Source organism: Papio anubis, unplaced genomic scaffold (assembly GCF_008728515.1).
Source record: "Papio anubis isolate 15944 unplaced genomic scaffold, Panubis1.0 scaffold321, whole genome shotgun sequence".
In the NCBI taxonomy this organism is placed as follows: Eukaryota; Metazoa; Chordata; class Mammalia; order Primates; family Cercopithecidae; genus Papio; species Papio anubis.
This window is the reverse complement of record NW_022163335.1, coordinates 9,686-27,475: the sequence shown is the minus strand read 5'-3', so window position 1 is coordinate 27,475 and position 17,790 is coordinate 9,686. Positions and strand designations below refer to the sequence as shown.

The 17,790-nt window shown below is 41.1% G+C and overlaps 1 long non-coding RNA gene across 4 annotated transcripts in view; it reads left to right on the top strand.

Moving 5' to 3' along the window:
* Positions 1-17,103, top strand: part of LOC103885721 — an 86,211-nt gene extending 69,108 nt beyond the window's left edge. For all 4 annotated transcript variants that reach the window (XR_004181538.1, XR_004181536.1, XR_004181537.1 and 1 more), the window contains 2 exons: positions 15,715-15,948; positions 16,882-17,103. This is a non-coding gene — a long non-coding RNA (uncharacterized LOC103885721). The remainder of the gene's footprint in view (positions 1-15,714; positions 15,949-16,881) is intronic.
* The last annotated feature ends 687 nt before the right edge of the window (positions 17,104-17,790 follow it).

Sequence of the window (17,790 nt, the reverse complement as noted above, 5' to 3'; positions counted from 1 at the left end):
TGAGAAAAAGGCAGTTATTTTATAAAAGTATAAGACGGATAAAATGAAAGGTAAATGCATTTTTTTTTTAAGTATGTTGTGGTAGGAATAGAGAAAAAGAGACCAGGAACTATAAAGAGTAATTGAAATGTACAGATAATTAAGAAAAAGAAATCTTATTTTAGGTGATAGTTTAAAATCCCTTCCTCACAATGCCTTTAATCAGAGATGCTGTCAGAAAACAAAATTGGCTGGTTTTAATTTGGCATATTTTTATTTTCCCTGTTAAATCTCTAACAAAGCATCTAAAAAGCAGTGAATTGCTAAAAAAGATAGGCAATTAAGAGGGAGGAAGATGAATAACAAAAATATTTTTTTTAAAGAAAAAAAAAAGCCAACTTTAGACTCTCCATCCTCAGTATCTGAATAATGGAGTATCAACTGTGCCTGCCTCCTCAGGGTGACTGAGATGCGACAGGCTCTAAGCTCATCTCTCATTTAGCCAGTAGCCTCCATAGTATCCTTGTCTCCTTGCTCTCTGTGTCTCTAGCTTTTTTCTTGTACGAGTATATATATATGTGTGTGTGTATATGTGTGTGCATATATATCTCCACCCCTACCCACACACACCCACACACATAGATGTATACGTCAGCCAGATCTCATTTTTCCTCAATTATGGTCAGTGCCAACTATGCCTTCTTTGCTTTGAACAGTCCATAGCAAAGGGAAGTGAAAAATATGCAGAGCTTAATGGTACCAAGAAAATTTCCTCAGCACACCCGATCACACTTGCCCCTTTGGGACAGTTTGAAGTTGTATCTGGAAGCCTGAATTTAATCTCACTGGGGTTTTTAAAAAAATGACAACACATTTGTGCTCTGAATGGTAATGAAATGGTAATGTTATAATTGAGAGCAGATGAATTACATTGCACTAAACATTCAACGAACAGAAATGTAATTGTGAGAGCATGTGTTTGGAGCATTCTGGAAGTCTTCTGGAGCCCCCCAGGACACTCAGCAGCTGTATTCAGCTGCTCCATAGCTGTGGCTCTGGCTAGGCTTTACCCAGGGTAACTCAGAGCTTGCAAATTGGTGCTCCTTGCTTCTAAATTTAAAAGTGCTGTTATTTACTTTAAAGAACTGTCTTGAATATTTATTATAATCACTGCATTATTAATAGTATAGCTATTTTTAAATTCAAGCAAGTGATATTTTATTAAACATACATTGAAAGCAAATAGTGTCTAGTGGAGAGTATCCAGCCTTTGAGACCAGATAGAGTTCAGTTTGAGTCCCGAGTTTTTAAATTATTGCTCTATAATTAAGGATAAATTGCAAAATTTCTCTGTCAGTTTCTTTCTCTGTAAAATTCAGAGGTGAAGCCGACTGAGCTTCTGAGTTGGGTGGGGACTTGGAGAACTTTTCTGTCTAGCTAAAGGATTGTAAATGCACGAATCAGTGCTCTGTGTCTAGCTAAAGGTTTGTAAATGCACCAATCAGCACTCTGTAAAAATGGACCAATCAGTAATCTGTAAAATGGACCAATCAGCGCTCTGTAAAATGGACCAATCAGTGCTCTGTAAAATGGACCAATCAGCAGTATGTGGGTGGGCCCAAATAAGGGAATAAAAGCAGACCACCGGCGTTAGCAGTAGCAACGTTTGCAGTTTGTGGAGTTATTGCAGTGTTCTTTGCTGCTGCTGGCTGTTTGGCTGCGCATTAGAAAATGTTGCTGTTAATTCATTGCGTCTGCGTTACGTTTACTACTTTTATGAGCTGTAGTACTCTTCGCGAGCATTTGCGGCTTCACTGGTGAAGTCAGGGAGACCACAGACCCACCCCGAGGAGCAAACGATTCAGGACTTGCTATCTTTGAGAGCTGTAACACTCACTGCTAAGGTCTGTAGCTTTACCTCTGAAGTCAGTGAGACCATGAACTCCCCAGAAGGAAAAACTCTGGTCAGATCTGAACATCGGATGGAACAAACTCCAGACACACCAGCTTTAAGAGCTGTAACACTCACTGCGAGGATGCGTGGCTTCATTCTTGTAGTCAGATCAAGGACCCACATGCAGGAACCGATTCTCAACACAAAATGAGAGTGGTAATATCTAGGTTAACGGTTTGCCTTAAGTTTTTAAGTGAAATAATACAAAGCGCTTAGGACACTGAGGCGTGGTAAGCGCTCAGAAATAGGAATTATTGCTATTGCTGTTAAGTCCCCGGTGATCTGTGTACGGAGGAGATGATTCTTTAGATGGCAAAATAGCGAGCCTAGTTGTCTGGAATCAGCGGATTGAAAGCGGGGGAGAGATGGGGAAGACACTTGTCACTTCCTTTAAAGATCCGTAAAGCTTCTAAAAGAAGGGAAATCCAGATAAAATAGAGAAGCTGAGTCTGGATAAAGCCAGATAGAAAAATATTTTGAGGTTTGGAACTCAAACATGGGCGTTGTACTATGAACCATTCTTAAAATTCACTGCACCGGGATTGACAGTGGTAGAGATCGCTGTCTACAGATAGGGGCGGTCAGAGCAAACTCAGAAGGCAAACATTTTTTATTGAAGTGTAATTTTTACGCAGTAAAAGGCGCAGATCTCAAATCTACACTTTGCCGAATTTTGATAATTGCGTACATCACTGTGTAACCACCAGTGAGATTAAGATATAGGATATTTCTGGCTGGGCAGGTGGCTCATGCTTGTAATCCCAGAACTTTGGGAGGCTTAGTTGGGTAGATCACGAGGTCAGGAGATCTAAACCACCCTGGCTAACACGGTGAAACCCCGTTTCTACTAAAAATACAAAAAATTAGCCAGGCGTAGTGGCGGGTGCCTGTTGTCCTGGCTACTCAGAGGCTAAGGCAGGAGAATTGCTTGAACCCGGGAGGCAGCGCTTGCAGTGAGCTGAGATCGGGCCACTGCACTCTAGCCTGGGCGGCAGAGAGAGACTCCATCTCAAAAAAAGAAAAGAAACAACATTTCTGTAAACCCAAGTTTCTTGTCCGCTTTCAGGCAACGTTCTCCTCCCTGCCCCAGAGACAACCGCATTCTAATTTCTAGCACCAAAGTTTTATTTGATCTGGTATTTTATATAGATGAATTAATATCATATATACTTGTTTGTGTCTGGTTTATTTGACTCAGCCTAATAATTTGAAGATCATTCGTGATATTGAGTATATCAGTAGTTCCTTTTTATTGTTGAGTAATATTCCTTTGTATGAATATCCAACAACTTGCTTATCCATTCCCCTCCGATGGACATTTGGATTTCCTGTTTATTACTGTCATGACTAAGGCTCCTTCAGACATTCAGGAATAAGTCCTTGTGGACATGTGTTTCATTTCTCATGGGATAATTTTCAAATTTATCTCAAATTGAGGCAAGGGAACAGGGCTATGTATACACAGTTTGACTAGTCGTTGGATGAGGGTTACCCCCTGGGTGAGGCAGATCCGTTTTGCTGAGGGAAATGTTTGAAGAGACACAGCTGTGACCATAACAGTCAGCACTTGCAGCTGTGGGAATGGGGTCTTGGTCTGAAGGGGGAACCTGGGTAGTACTCCACAACATCCCCTTCATCTGTCGAAGGTCATGTTTTTCCCTGTGTTCTCTTCTAGAAGTTTTATGGTTCAAACTTTCACATCCATGTCTGTTAGTCATTTCACATTTATTTTCGCATATGGAACGGGTTCAGTGTTGAAGTGTTTTTGTTTTTACATACAGGTATCCAATTGTTCTAGCACCAGTGGCTGAAAATTTTTCCTATCATTATTGAATTCCTTGGTGCCTTTATTGAAAATCAATTGACCACATATGTGTGGGCCTGTTTTTGGACCCTCTGTTCTGTTTCATTGATCTAATTATCTGTCCTTACAGGAGGCAATGTTCTGAAGGAAATCTGGTAGAAACAATGTAACCCTTTGTGTTCTGGAAGGTAATTTAGTAGCTTAGGGAGGCAAGGCAAGCAGCATATAGCACCATTTAGGCAGATGTAGACAATGGGCCCTAAGAAGTTAATGCCTAAAGGTAATTGGGTATTATAGGCTCTGAATTGGCTAGGCTACGCCATGGTTATAAACCAACCCTGAAATCTCAGTGTCTTAACCCAGTAAAAGTTTGTTGCTTGCTCACGTCACATGAGTTGGGTGGCTCTTCTGGGCAGCTCTTGCTAAACAATGACGCAGACACCCTGGCTGCTTCCATTTGATATCTGTGCCATCTGGAACTTGTGCCTTCTGAGACCACATGGATGGGGAAGAGGACACTGAAGGATGTTTTAAGTGTCTGGCCTAGATATTCTCACATTATGTCCACTCATATCTAACCATCCAGTACTCACATGACTCAACCTAACAGCAAGGAAGGCTGGGAAATGTAGTCTTTGATAAACATGAGCATTCTCCACAGGTGGGATTGGAGCGAGTCTGTCTGATAACTTTCGTATGCGAGGCATTATAGCAGAAGTGTTAAACGCATGAGCTCCAATTTTTGTGTTTTTTTGTAGAGATGGGGTCTCACCATATGGCCCAGGATGGTCTTGAACTGGACTCAAGTGATCCTCCTGCCTTGGCCTCCCAAAGTGCTAGGATTACAGGTGCAAGCCACTGTGCCTGGCCTGCTGTAAGAATTTAAAGAATATAGTATATATATGGCCCTTAGCATAATGCTTGGCATAGAATAGCATTTAATTAGTAGTTATTATTACACCTACACAAGCCCATAGGCATTACTTGGAATTCGGATGTGGGGGAGCCAGTCCAGCCCGCCTTCTTTGCATTCTATTCAGCGCTTTCTTCCACAGATCTTGGGGACTCTTGATGGGACCAGAACATCCGAACTGAAACAGCTCCATGTCCCCTCTGCCTGTCCCAGCCTCTTATCATTTTAAACCTAACCGTGTTGCTTCCTGGGAGAAGTGTTGTCAAGTGGTCAGAGGCTGTACACAGCAGAAACTTTAAAGGGTTCCTCATCCCAGACATCTGGTGGTGTAGGTATTTTGAGGCTTCCTCTTCATCTGTGATGAGGCTAATGTGGTTGGTAATAAGTTGTTTGCAATGACGGCCAACGAAACCCAAGTTGTTTAAATAAGAAGCAAATAAGGAGAGGGGATCTAGTGTTTGTTTATGGAATAACCAGAAAAGTGTTTGTGCCTGAGTGTTTGTTTCACTCATCAGAAGTTATTAGGACAGAAAGCAGATTGAAAATATGTTTTAAGGCCATGTGCAGTGGCTCACACCTGTAATCCCAACATTTTGGGAGGTCAAGGCAGGAAGCTTGCTTGAGGCCAGGAATTCAAGACCAGCCTAGACAATATAGCATAGCAGGAACCCCATCTCTACCAAAAAATTAAAAGATTAGCCAGGCATAGTGGTGTATGCCTGTAATCCTAGCTACTCAGGAGGTTAAGGAGGAGGATTGCTTAAGCCCAGAAGTTCAAGGTTAATGTGAGCTATGATTGTGCTACTGCTCTCCAGCCTGGACAATAAAGTGAGACCTCATCTTAAAAAAAAAAAAAAAGTATGGTTTAATATTACACTTAGTCCAGGTGAAAATCTTACCTATGTTACCACAAAGGTTCTCTTTTTCTCCTTCTAAGCGACTGTGGATAAACTACCTTATCCTCTGGGTTTTGATCTTTCCACACCCACATAAAATGGGTAAAAGCCAGAAAATTCTGATAGTCTTCTCATCAGGAAAAAAATGAGTACAAGCAGTTCTGGCTACTGGTTTGTAATCATATAAAACTGATTGCCTGTGATGCTGTCACACACTGTGGTTTTAAAGAATTTGAGAGGCTGCTGATGTAATATTCATAAATAAGAATAGATGTGACACTTGACTCTTAGTGACTGGTCATGTGGCTCTTTCTCGTTATGCTCTAGAAGGAGTGGAAGTGAAGGGCCATGCTGGGGATTGGAACAAAATGGACATTGCAGCCAGGCATTTGGTTACAGTTTAATGCCTGTGAAAAAAAAACCTTTTGCCATTGTTCTGTTTGCAAAGTTCATCTGACTTTGACTTGAACTGTCCTGCTACCTTAGATTTCATTACTCTTCAATGTGTCCGTTTTTCACAAATAATGGAATTAATAAGTCAAGAAGAATGGAACTGAGGTTGAATCTGTATTAGGGTTCTAATACAGAACCAATGGGATATATTTGTGTGTGTGTGTGTGTGTGAGAATTTATTAGGGAGAATCGGCTCACACAATGACAAGGCAAAGTTCTACAATAGGCAGTCTGCAAACTGGGGAAGAGAGAAGCCAGTAGTGGCTCAGTCCATGTTTGAAAGCCTCAAAACCAGGGAAGCCGAAAGTGCAGCCTTCAGTCTGTGAACGAAGGCCCCAGAGCCCCTGGAAAGCCCCTGGTGCAATTTCCGGAGTCCAAAGGCTGAAGAACCTGGAGTCTGATGTCCAAGGGCAGGAGGAGCTGAAGGAAGGAGCCAGCATTAGAGAAAGAAGGAAACCAGAAGACTCAGCAAGCAAGGTTATCCCACCTGCTTTGTTCTAGCTGCACTGGCAGCCAACTGGGTGATACCCATCCAGATTGAGGGTGGGTCTCCCTCTCCCAGTTCACTGACTCAGATGTCAATCTCCTCTGGCAACATCCTCACAAAGACACCCAGAAACACTATTTTACCAGCCATCTAGGCATCCTTCAATCCAATCAAGTTGATACCTAATATTAACCATCACAGAATCCTTGAACTCTGTCTAATTTCTAAATTGGTAACTCTAGGGACCTTTATAAAGGGGCTCCCAGTGCCCCAGGCTTAGCGAAGGGAATGGATCAGAGGCCTGTTCTTGGAGGCAGGAGGTGGGACTGGGGATGGGGGATAGTTAGGTAAATGCCTATTACTCACTGCAAGGAAACCCTCATAGTATTCTATTTTAAGACATTTTCTGGCAGGGGACATTTATCTTTGAGTGACTTCTGAAGTTCTTTTAGCCATGGGAAGGCTGAACTAGAGATGGCTGAGCGATTAGCTACTAGGGTGATAAGCACTCTAGAATTTTCAAGGGAGAGGGCTAAAGATAGCAAATTCCACAAGTGGCACTTAGTATCAGAATGCCAAGGGAGACAACTGATGTTACTTGGGTTTCATGCATCTTCCAAAGTACAGCCAGTCACATTTACACATGGTGCTAAGCCATGCCCTGGGTAGTGCTTTTCAGCTGGTATGGGCTGTATGGTATTCCTCTGACAGATGGGACATTCCTTCAGAGCTCACGAATCTGCACACGTATGTACACTTCAGCTGAGCCTTACACAGAGACCCAGAAATGTCTTTACCTTGCAAAGCTCTCCTCAGTTCTCTCTCTTGGTCAGTATCATGGCAATAAAGCCTTTATAGCCAGCTATTTAATAAAACAAATATTTTAAAGAAGGACCTTATTCTTGGTGTATCACATCTGTGCTGTTCACTCATGATTTTGGTCTTAGGATGTATGGCCAAGCCTTCATCACCTCGTAAGGATCAATAATCTCCTCAGTTGTTTCCAATTTCCAGTCTTCTGTCTTCTATCTTTAGTCTATTAGCTCAATCTTCCTAAACCTCTACTTTGAAAGTGTTCCCTGTTAACAGATCCACATAGGCTTCCTACTGCCAAGATGAAGGGGTCCAGGTTCCTCAGCTTGCTATCATCTGGTCCGCCAGTGTTTCCAACGCCTTGCTATTCATCTTAGAACACTGGAGAGAAAAGTGATCTTAGAAATGCCCAAGACCCGTATGTTACGGATAAAGAGGCAGATCCATATCAGTGAGGTGATTTGCTCGAGGTGACACCAGGAATTAGCAGCTGAACCCCTGGAAAGGAAGTGCTACGAGGTCAGGGATTTTTATTTTGCTTACTGCTGTGTCACCAGTGCCCCAAACAGCAGTTGCTCAATAAACGTGTATTGAATTAATTCATGAACCTTGAGCATCTCAGTTCAGCCTTCTTTTTTTTTTTTTTTGATACGGAGTCTCGCTCTGTCGCCCAGGCTGGAGTGCAGTGGCCGGATCTCAGCTCACTGCAAGCTCCGCCTTCCAGGTTTATGCCATTCTCCTGCCTCAGCCTCCCGAGTAGCTGGGACTACAGGCGCCCGCCACCTCGCCCGGCTAGGTTTTTTTGTTGGTATTTTTTTAGTAGAGACGGGGTTTCACCGTGTTAGCCAGGATGGTCTCGATCTCCTGACTTCGTGATCCACCCATCTCGGCCTCCCAAAGTGCTGGGATTACAGGCTTGAGCCACCGCGCCCAGCCCAGTTCAGCCTTCTTTCCATCTCTCTGCTGTCCTCCACTCTCCTCTGCTGTCCCAGCCTGATGGGTCAGCATTCCGTCCTCAGGTGTTTCTTCATAGCCTTCTTCCTACCCTGACCACTCCTCTCAGTTTAATTTTTCCGTCAGGGCTCAGTTCAGTCCTACCACTCCTTGAAATCATTCCTGACAGCCCCAAATCTCAGCTTCCTCTCCTTTCATTGGCCTTTTGTGGTTCTGCAATATGCATGGCTGACTTGCCCTACGCTGCCTTGTATTGATGTTGTACTCCAGGAGCACAGTCTGTTGGTCACCCACTTCAGCGTCCTCTGTCCTGCAGGTGCTCTGTTCATTAGTATGAGCGCGACAGTGCTATGGAGTATGATGTTGATTTTCATTCAGACTCGCCCCATCTTCTTTTCAATCCTGTAAGTCTTTATTATTTCACTTAGTTATATGCCTCCATCTCCTGTTTTGAGTGCAGGGGCAGTGGTAGGTACAACAGTTATTTCCAGAGCCCATGTAGCATAGTGTAGCACAGGAATCAAGGGAGTTCAGAAGAGGGGTGTCAAAATTAGACTAGAATTTTAGTACTTTTAAAAGATGATAATTGGCCAAAGAAAGGCCAAAGAGGGCACTGCAGGCAGATGTAACCTAGAATGATGGTGTTTTGAGGAACTACGAGAAGCTTGGTGGGGCTGGAAGGAAAACTGGATATGGGGAAGTAAAGGAAAATGAAGCAAAGTGTGTAGGCAGCAGCCAGATCATAAGGGACTCATCTGCTGAATTTAGGTGTTAAAACTTGATTGTGCTTTAGTATAGTTACCAATATAAATATCCACAGGATCTGCTAATTTTAAAAGTGGATTTTTTTTTTTTTTTTGAGACAGAGTCTCGCTTTTTTGCCCAGGCTGGAGTGCAGTGGCACAATCTTGGCTCACTGCAACCTCCGCCTCTAGGGTTCAAGCAGTTCTCCTGTCTCAGCCTCTCGAGTAGCTGGGACTACAGGCGCTCGCCACCACACCTGGCTAATTTTCATATTTTTAGTAGAGATGGGGGTTTCACCATATTGGTCAGGCTGGTCTCAAACTCCTGACCTTAGGTGATCCAGCTGCCTTGGCCTCCTGAAGTGCTGGGATTACAGACATGAGCCACCATGCCCACCCCCAAAAATGACATTTTACACTGTAAATATTGCACAAAATAATGAAGTAGATCTATGTACGTTCATATGACATAATATTCAATATGAATTACATAAAATGCATTTGTGTAAAATGTTATGTATGACATATCTGTTAATATAACACATATATATGCATAGAAAAATTCTGTGGTACTGTTAATAGTAGGAGCCCTGGGGGTATGGGTGGGTGAACAACTTACATTTCATGAAAATGATACTTATATTTTAATGACAAGTCATTTCATACCCTTTGGTAATATTTGAAATTTTAAACATGTAGCTGTATTACCATGACTAAAAAAAATTTTTTTTCAGTTAATAAATGAACAAATTTTCATACCTAGAGTGACTTAGCACCTCTGACAGATTTGAAATAAGAAAACAATGTAATCATATTTCAAAAAGACCGTTAGGCCATAGTGAAGAAACAAAGATGGAAGAAGCGCCTTATGGGGGCAGGGAGGTTAGGTGATTGTTGGAGACTGTTACAGGGATCCCAGACAGAAGTGATGGGGGCGGGGGTGGTGGGTAACAGTGAAGATCAAGACCAGGAGGGGATCGAAAAGTGAATGATGAGCATGTCAGAGCGCCAGGATATGCATATGAGAGAGGAGTGAGGAGGCTGGGCGCGGTGGCTCATGCCTGTAATCCCAGCACTCTGGGAGGCTGAGGCGGGTGGATCACGAGGTCAGGAGATCGAGACCATCCTGGCTACCATGGTGAAACCCCGTCTCTACTAAAAATACAAAAAATTAGCCAGGCGTGGTGGCGGGCACCTGTAGTCCCAGCTGCTCGGGAGGCTGAGGCAGGAGAATGGCGTGAACCCAGGAGGTGGAGATTGCAGTGAGCTGAGATTGCACACTGCGCTCCAGCCTGGGCAACAGAGCGAGACTCCGTCTCAAAAAAGAAAGAAAAGAAAGGAGGGAGGATTGTGGCATGACTGCCAGCTTTGTATTGTGGCAACTGGCCATCTAGTGTTGCCGTCATGAGAGGAGAAAATAGAATGCCAAAAAAAAAAAAAAAAATGCAGTTTTGAGATATGTCCCACTTTGGAGATATGTCACATTTGTGGTACCTCTGACTGGTGATCCCTGTTGGTGTCTTCCAGAAATTGCCTTCTGGATTTCATACTCAATAACATGAGTTAATGTCCAGCATTTTCATGGGGTCCACAGTACCTAAGTCTTATCTTTCAAACCACTAGAGTCCACCTTAGTCTCTAGTTGGTGTGACCATTTTTTTAAATTGGGTGTACATTTGCAGGGTTGTTGTGTGGATATATTGCATGATGCTGAGGTTTGGCACACAGATGGTACCAACACCCAGGTGGTGAGCATAGTACCCAGTAGGTAGTATTTTTGGCCCATGCCCCTCTTCTACCCTCCCCCATCTAGCAGTCCCCAGGGGCTACCATTTGACCCAGCAACCCTATTGCTAGATATAGACGCAAAGGAAAATTATTCATTCTGTCAAAGAGATACATACAGTCGTATGTTCACTGCAGCCCTATTCAGTTGTAAAGTCATGGAGTCAACCTAGGTGCCCATCAACAGTTGATGGGATAAAGAAAATTGGGTACATATACACCATGGAATGGTATGCAGCCATACAAAAGCACAAAATTATGTCCTTTGTAGCAACATGGATGCAGATGGAGGCCATTATCTTATGTCAAGATATGTTCTTAATGCAAGAACAGAAAACTAAATACTGCATGCTCTTTACTTGTAAGTGAGAGCTAAACAAAACAATGGCTTTTGTCCTGTGCACTCTGCCCCCATTTGATAGGCAGGTAAGTCCTGTCCCCTAGGTTTAAAGCTAGGTCTCCCTTTGAGAATCTTGCCATTATGAATATGTAAGATACAGCTTTTGGACCCAGTCTGAGGAAAGATGCCTTGACTGTTCCTCTTTTTTAAGCCTTCAGAGAGGATGGCAACCTAAATCTTCTGCCTTCATCAAGGCACATGAAAAGGTAAAGTGGATGAAGGGGCAATTAGTCTACTAAAATAATGCAGGCCAGAGGCATCTGGGTTTTGCCTGAATTATCTGAAAAATTCCTTGACTCCTCTGATTATAATTGAGTTTTGTGGACACAAATTGGGTACTTTGTACTTGTTTTTTGGGTCATTATTATTTTAATATTGTATATATTTATGGTGTACTATGTATGTATATGTGTACACACACACACACACACACACACAAACATTGTGGAATGAGTAAAAAAATTACTTAACCTATCCCTTCACATACTTACCATTTTTTTGTGATGAAAATATCTAAACTCTACTCTCTTAGCAATTTCCAATAATACAATTATTGTTGTTAACTGTCATCACCTTGTTGTATAATAGATCCCCTGAACTTATTCTCCTGTCTGCCTGAAATTTTGTGTCCTTTGACCAACACCTCCTTAACATGCCCCCGACCTCAAATTGACTGCATTTGTTTTGACTGATGATTTTCTAAAGGTTGACTGGAGGTAGTGTGGAATTTCCAAGACTATAGCAGAAGCATTTAAAGGATAACTATGAAAGAAGCAGTAAAATATGACCGTAATATTTTAGCCTTGATGTTTTTCCCTTCCACCCTTAGATGTGCCAGCGAGGTATAGGAAAAAGAAAGCTAAACAGTTTCCTGCGAAATTTGATGTGAAATCAGCCACTCACCATAGCTTTTTCCTTATTCCCCATTTTTTCATATACATTAAAGGGTTATTTTCTGGATGTATACAACACTCACCATTTCACTCACGGAAACGAGATGCCGCATGATTAGTTAATAAGTGTTTATTGATTACTTCTGGGCCTCTTGGCAGAATTGAATTAGAGCCAGATATTATCCCCTTGTGCTTAATAGTACTTTTTTTTTCCTTGTAGAAGATGTAGAAATATGTTTTCTTTGCTAACAACAGTGAAAATGGAATTTTTCTTTTTTATCCCTGAAAATGCCGTGATAGTTCGGTTCGACTGATTATTTTTAGCTGAGTAATGGGCATTATGATTCAAGTCATTCTTAGTCCGTAGCTACTTCTACTACTGCTTTTATATAGAGAGCTATGAGACTCCAAAGTTAAAAAGTACTTACCTATTGTCTTACATTAAAAACAAACAAACAAAAACCTCATAGTTTAAAATCTGAATGGTAAAGCTAAATACTCATCCTCATGTTAATACTGACTTTGGACAGTAATGACTTGGCTCTATATTGAATATTTTCAAGAAATATGCTGACACTTCTGCTCCCTGTTTCCTTTCCTTTCCTTTCCTTTCCTTCCTTCCTTCCTTCCTTCCTTCCTTCCTTTTCTTTCTTTCTTTTCTTTCTTTCTTTCTTTCTTTCTTTCTTTCTTTCTTTCTTTCTTTCTTTCTTTCTTTCTTTCTTTCTTTCTTTCTTTCTTTCTCTTTCCCTTCCTTCCTTCCTTCCTTCCTTCCTTCCTTTCCTTTCCTTTCCTTTCCTTTTCCTTTCCTTTCTTTCCTTTCTTCCTTTCTTTCCTTTCTTCCTTTCTTGTTTCCTTCCTTCCTTCCTTCCTTCCTTCCTTCCTTCCTTCCTTCCCTTCCCTTCCTTCCCTTCCTTCCCTCCCTTCCTTCCCTTCCTTCCTTCCTTCCTTCCCTTCCTTCCCTCCCTCCCTCCCTCCTTCCCTTCCTTTCCTTCCTTCCTTCCTTCCCTTTCCTTCCTTCCTTCCCTTCCCTTCCCTTCCTTCCTTCCCTTCCTTCCTTCCTTCCTTCCTTCCTTCCTTCTTCCTCCCCTCCCTCCCTCCCCTCCCCTCCCCTCCCCTGCCCTCTGACAGGGTCTCACTCTGTAGCCCAGGCTGGAGTGCAGTGGCATTATCATGGCTCACTGCAAACCTCCAACTCCCGGCCTTCAGCAATCCTCCCACTTCAGCCTCCCCAAGTGGCTGGGATTACAGGTGTGTGCACCACAGAAGCCCACAGCTAATTTTTTAAAATATTGGTAAATGGTCTCACTATGTTGCCTAGGCTGGTCTCAAACTACTGTGCTGAAGTGATCCTCCCACCACGGCCTCCTGCCCTTGACTGGGTTGGCTGGATGTGAGCCACTGTGCCCCAACCTCTTTTTCTTCTTTAAAAACATATTACTGTTATAAAATGAAAGCAATCCTTCAAGAAAGTAGAATTTATGGATTTAAAGGCTAAAGAAAATCTTGCTTCTATATCAATTTGTCTTAAGGTGGTAGCTTTCATTTGATGCTGAAATTCTTTTCTTTCCAACACCACCCCTCTTGCTTGCTTTATATATTCCTAGAAAATTTGTACTAAAGATCAGAACTCCTGTGTTCTGAGCAGTTTAACTCATTGCCATTTCATTCCTTGCTGTGTCATAATTAAGACCATTTCCAAATACAGAACAACTCATGTCATTGAGTCCATATCTTGGAGAAAAGTGTTCATACAAAAATGTATGTTGCTAATATTGATTACTTTCCCATCAAAAATTTAAAACATTGCCATGAACTGGTGCACTCACATCAAATTGGAGTCATGCCAGCATGAGCTGAAATTGTCATTTGCTGAGAAGATAATGGGTCATGCCCCAGTGCTTCTGCTACAGCTCCTTGTCAGGTTCTTCTCCTCTTTTTAAAAAATCATCGTAACCATTTTCAGGTGTACCATTCAATATTGCTGAGTATATTCATATCGTTGTGCAACCAACCTCCACAACTTTTTCATCTTGCAAATCTGAAACTCTCTATCCATTAAACAACATCTCCCATTCCCCCTTCCCTCGGCTTCTGGCAACCACCATTCAATTTTCTGTTTCTGTGCATTTGATTACTCTCTAGATATGTTATAGAAGTGAAATTGTACAGTGTTGATGGCTTATTTCACTTAGCACAATGCCTCAACATTCATGTTGTATCATGTGTCAGAATTGTTTTCCTTTTTAGGCTGAGTAATATTCCGTTGTATGTACGTACCATGTTTTGTTTAATCTCCAATCCGTTGATGGACAATTGGGTTGCCTCCACCTTTTGGTTATTGTGAATAGTGCTGCTATGCACATAGGTACACAAATATTTCTTAGGGACTCTGCTTTCAATTCTTTGGGGTAGATACCCGGAAGTGGACTTGCTGGATCACATAGCAATTCTACTTTTCTTTTTTTTTGAGAAACTGCCACACTTTTCCATAGCAGCAGCATCATTTTACATTCCCAGCAACAGGGCACAGGGGTTCCAATTTCTCCGTATCCTCACCAACACTTATTATTTTCTATTTTTTTTTGAGAATAGTCATCTTGATGGGCATAAGGTACCTGTCAGTTTTTTGTTGCTTGATCCTTAAATATATGCAACTGAGGCACCAGGTATTTGAAGAAAATCTGAAAAATGAAGAAAAGAACACAAGATGAATAGGCAGGAAAAATGACCTCACACACCACACACACACACATACACACACACAAAAGCAGAAATAAATCAGAGAAGAGATTAGATTTTTTTCTTATGATTCTCAGAAAAATGTACGCAGGCACTGCATCCATGAAACAAAATGCTCTGAAAAAAGGAACAAGGAACCAAATATTTAATATATGACTGTATAACGTTTTTTAAAACACGGAAAGGGTCGATGATTTTGAGGCAGGTATAATAGAGAAAAGCAGTGATGGAGAATGTGAGAGAAAAGATAAGTTATAGAGAATAAATCTAGGCAGACTATAAAGAGAACAGGGAAAAGACAGAGGAGGAAATTATAAAAAAAATTAATTTCATAGCACTGAAAAACAAGAATGAAGAGATCTACTTAGATCTACTTAATGTCTAGCACAAATAAATAAAACATGATCTACAGAGAAAACACAGTTTCTGAATGTTCTGAACACCTGGGAAAAGACAAACATTTATGAGTTTTTTGAGGAAGAAAACAACAAAACAAAATAAGAAAACATGAAAACAGGCCACCTGTAAAAGATCAGGAACCATAGCAACAAAGGATGTGATAGGTTGATGAAGTAAAACTTCAAGTTTTTGAATGAAAATTATTTTCAATTTAGATTTCTCTTCCCAGCAAAACTATCAGGCAAGTATAAGAATAGAATACAGATACTTCAGATATGTTCTAAGTGGGAGAAAAAAGTAAAAGAGAAGATGGAATAGTGGAAATAATAATTTCAACCCAATAGAGTAAGGAAGGAGAATCCCAGGATGACAGCTGAATTTTACTGACAGTTAGTTATTGTTGGAGCAGGAGACATGATTTCTTTGGGAAGGAGATATCAGAGAGTAGGAATAGGCCAGGAAAAGCGATTCTATAGATACATTACTACCTTTAATTTTCTAGATCATATAAGGAAGCAATACAGACATTGCAAGAAGGAAGACAAGGACAACTATAAATTCCAGAAAAAATAAAATGCTATACAATAAAGGAAATATAGCAACGCTATACCATTTACTTCCACGAGTGAACAGTAGTTATGGAATCATCATTATATAGACACTGTTGATTGATTTCAACTTTTAAAATTCACCTATGGACAAAGTATGGAAGACAGACATGGCTACAGAGCAGCATGTAAGTATTATCCACCTCCATGCTATAAAAGTGTAAACATGAACAACAGAGCTTCAGAGTGAAGTTGGGGAGGAAAAATGAAGGGGAAGATGAGGGCAGTCATCACTCTTCACTCCTATAGAATGGGGAATTAAGAAAATTCCACCCATCATAGATGGAACAAGAAATGAAGGGATAAGTAATTACAAAGGAAACCAATAAAGAAACCAAAGGTAGCAATCAGTAGATCATACCTAAAATCAATACGTTAAGAAATCATAGTATAAGTATGTTTTTTAGTGATGTGGAGATGATCAGTAGAAAATTAAAAATGGACATTCAAATAAAAGCGGTTGCTACTAGGGAATAGCAGCTGGCATGTGACTGTGACTTTTCATTTAAAGTAATTTTTTGACTATTTTGTTTGTAACAATGGGTATTGATTACTTGGATTAAAAATTAAGAATTTAATACACAGATTAAAAGTAAAACTGTCTCCTGCAGCAAGTAATGTAATGGAGTGGTAATTATGACATCTGTGGAGAAATAGGAAAAATATTTGTCCTCTGTTTAAAATCTGAGCATTGATGCACAATATGATCATAAACTTCTAAAATATATATGATCTGGACAGAGTCTGAAAGGTAACATGCAAAATAGGCATTTTGTGTGAAATCGTGAATAATTTTCTCTTTGCAAACTTTTATTTAGTATCTTTTCACTGCTTTTTCAAGGATGCAGTTTAGTATTTATGAGTTATTATTACATGCAGCGATTTCACCTTTCAGTAATATTTATGAAAATGTAATGTGACAGTGAATTACATGAGAAAATAGCATCCTATAAATATGCTACCTTGCCACTAAGAAAGGTCACTTTGGCTATAAAAAGTTACAATGAAGAGGGCCATGTATTTAGGCTATGCTGATTAGTTTCCAATTTCTGTCATTTCAGATATGTAAATTATTGCTGAAAACATGGTTTATGTTTGTGGTAAATGAAATTTATGTCACCGGATGAGTTGGCCTCATTGCTGGAAATCTGAACTGTTATTCCAAGCAGAGTCTTGCTGCTGGGAGACAAGAAATGAAATCTCAGTTTTTAATATGCTTTTCAAATGAAGGCAATCATTAAATATAGCCCATCGATATTGTCTATTTAAAGCTAACAAAGTAAGAGTTCTTTTTTATTGGTTTGGTTTGTTCTTTTAGCCGGGCCCACATGGGCCTCAGTACCAGTATACCTGGGGGGGTCTCTAAATTTCACCTGAGCTATCGAACACTGATATTTCCAAACGGGTATTTGCAGGACCAAGCCACTGCAAAAGAGAATTCCTAGAAAGCCTCCTATGATGTTGCTTCTCTTTATCTGCTGATCTTATGATGCTGAAAATAGGGGAAAGTTCGACGCCTTTTCACAACTTCTTCATGGGGTAAAGTGGAGAGAAGAGTTAACAAAGCAGGCATGAGTTTGCTATGTTTAGAAGGGTCTGTCTGCAAGGGTGGGGGGCTTTAGCTGACACCTGGGAATTGGTACTTGTCCCATTCTCTAAGAAATCAGAATGGTTCACTCTGCTTAAACTGTTCGCACAAACAACGTGATTTATGCCGAACACCTGCTTTCTTCTGGGAATCTAGAAGACTGGTCCTTGCTAGTCAGAGGGTGCCTCTGTGACCATACCCCAGGAAAAACCTTGGATGCTGAGTCCATAATGGGATCCCCAGGCAGAAACATTGCACACGGTACTGTACTTTTAGTTGCTGGAGAAAGGAACATGCTCAGGTGTGCCCCGTCACTGGAGGGAGTGGGTATAAGGAAGCCTGGCATTGATTTCTCTGCCTGTGTCTTTCCCTTATGATCCAG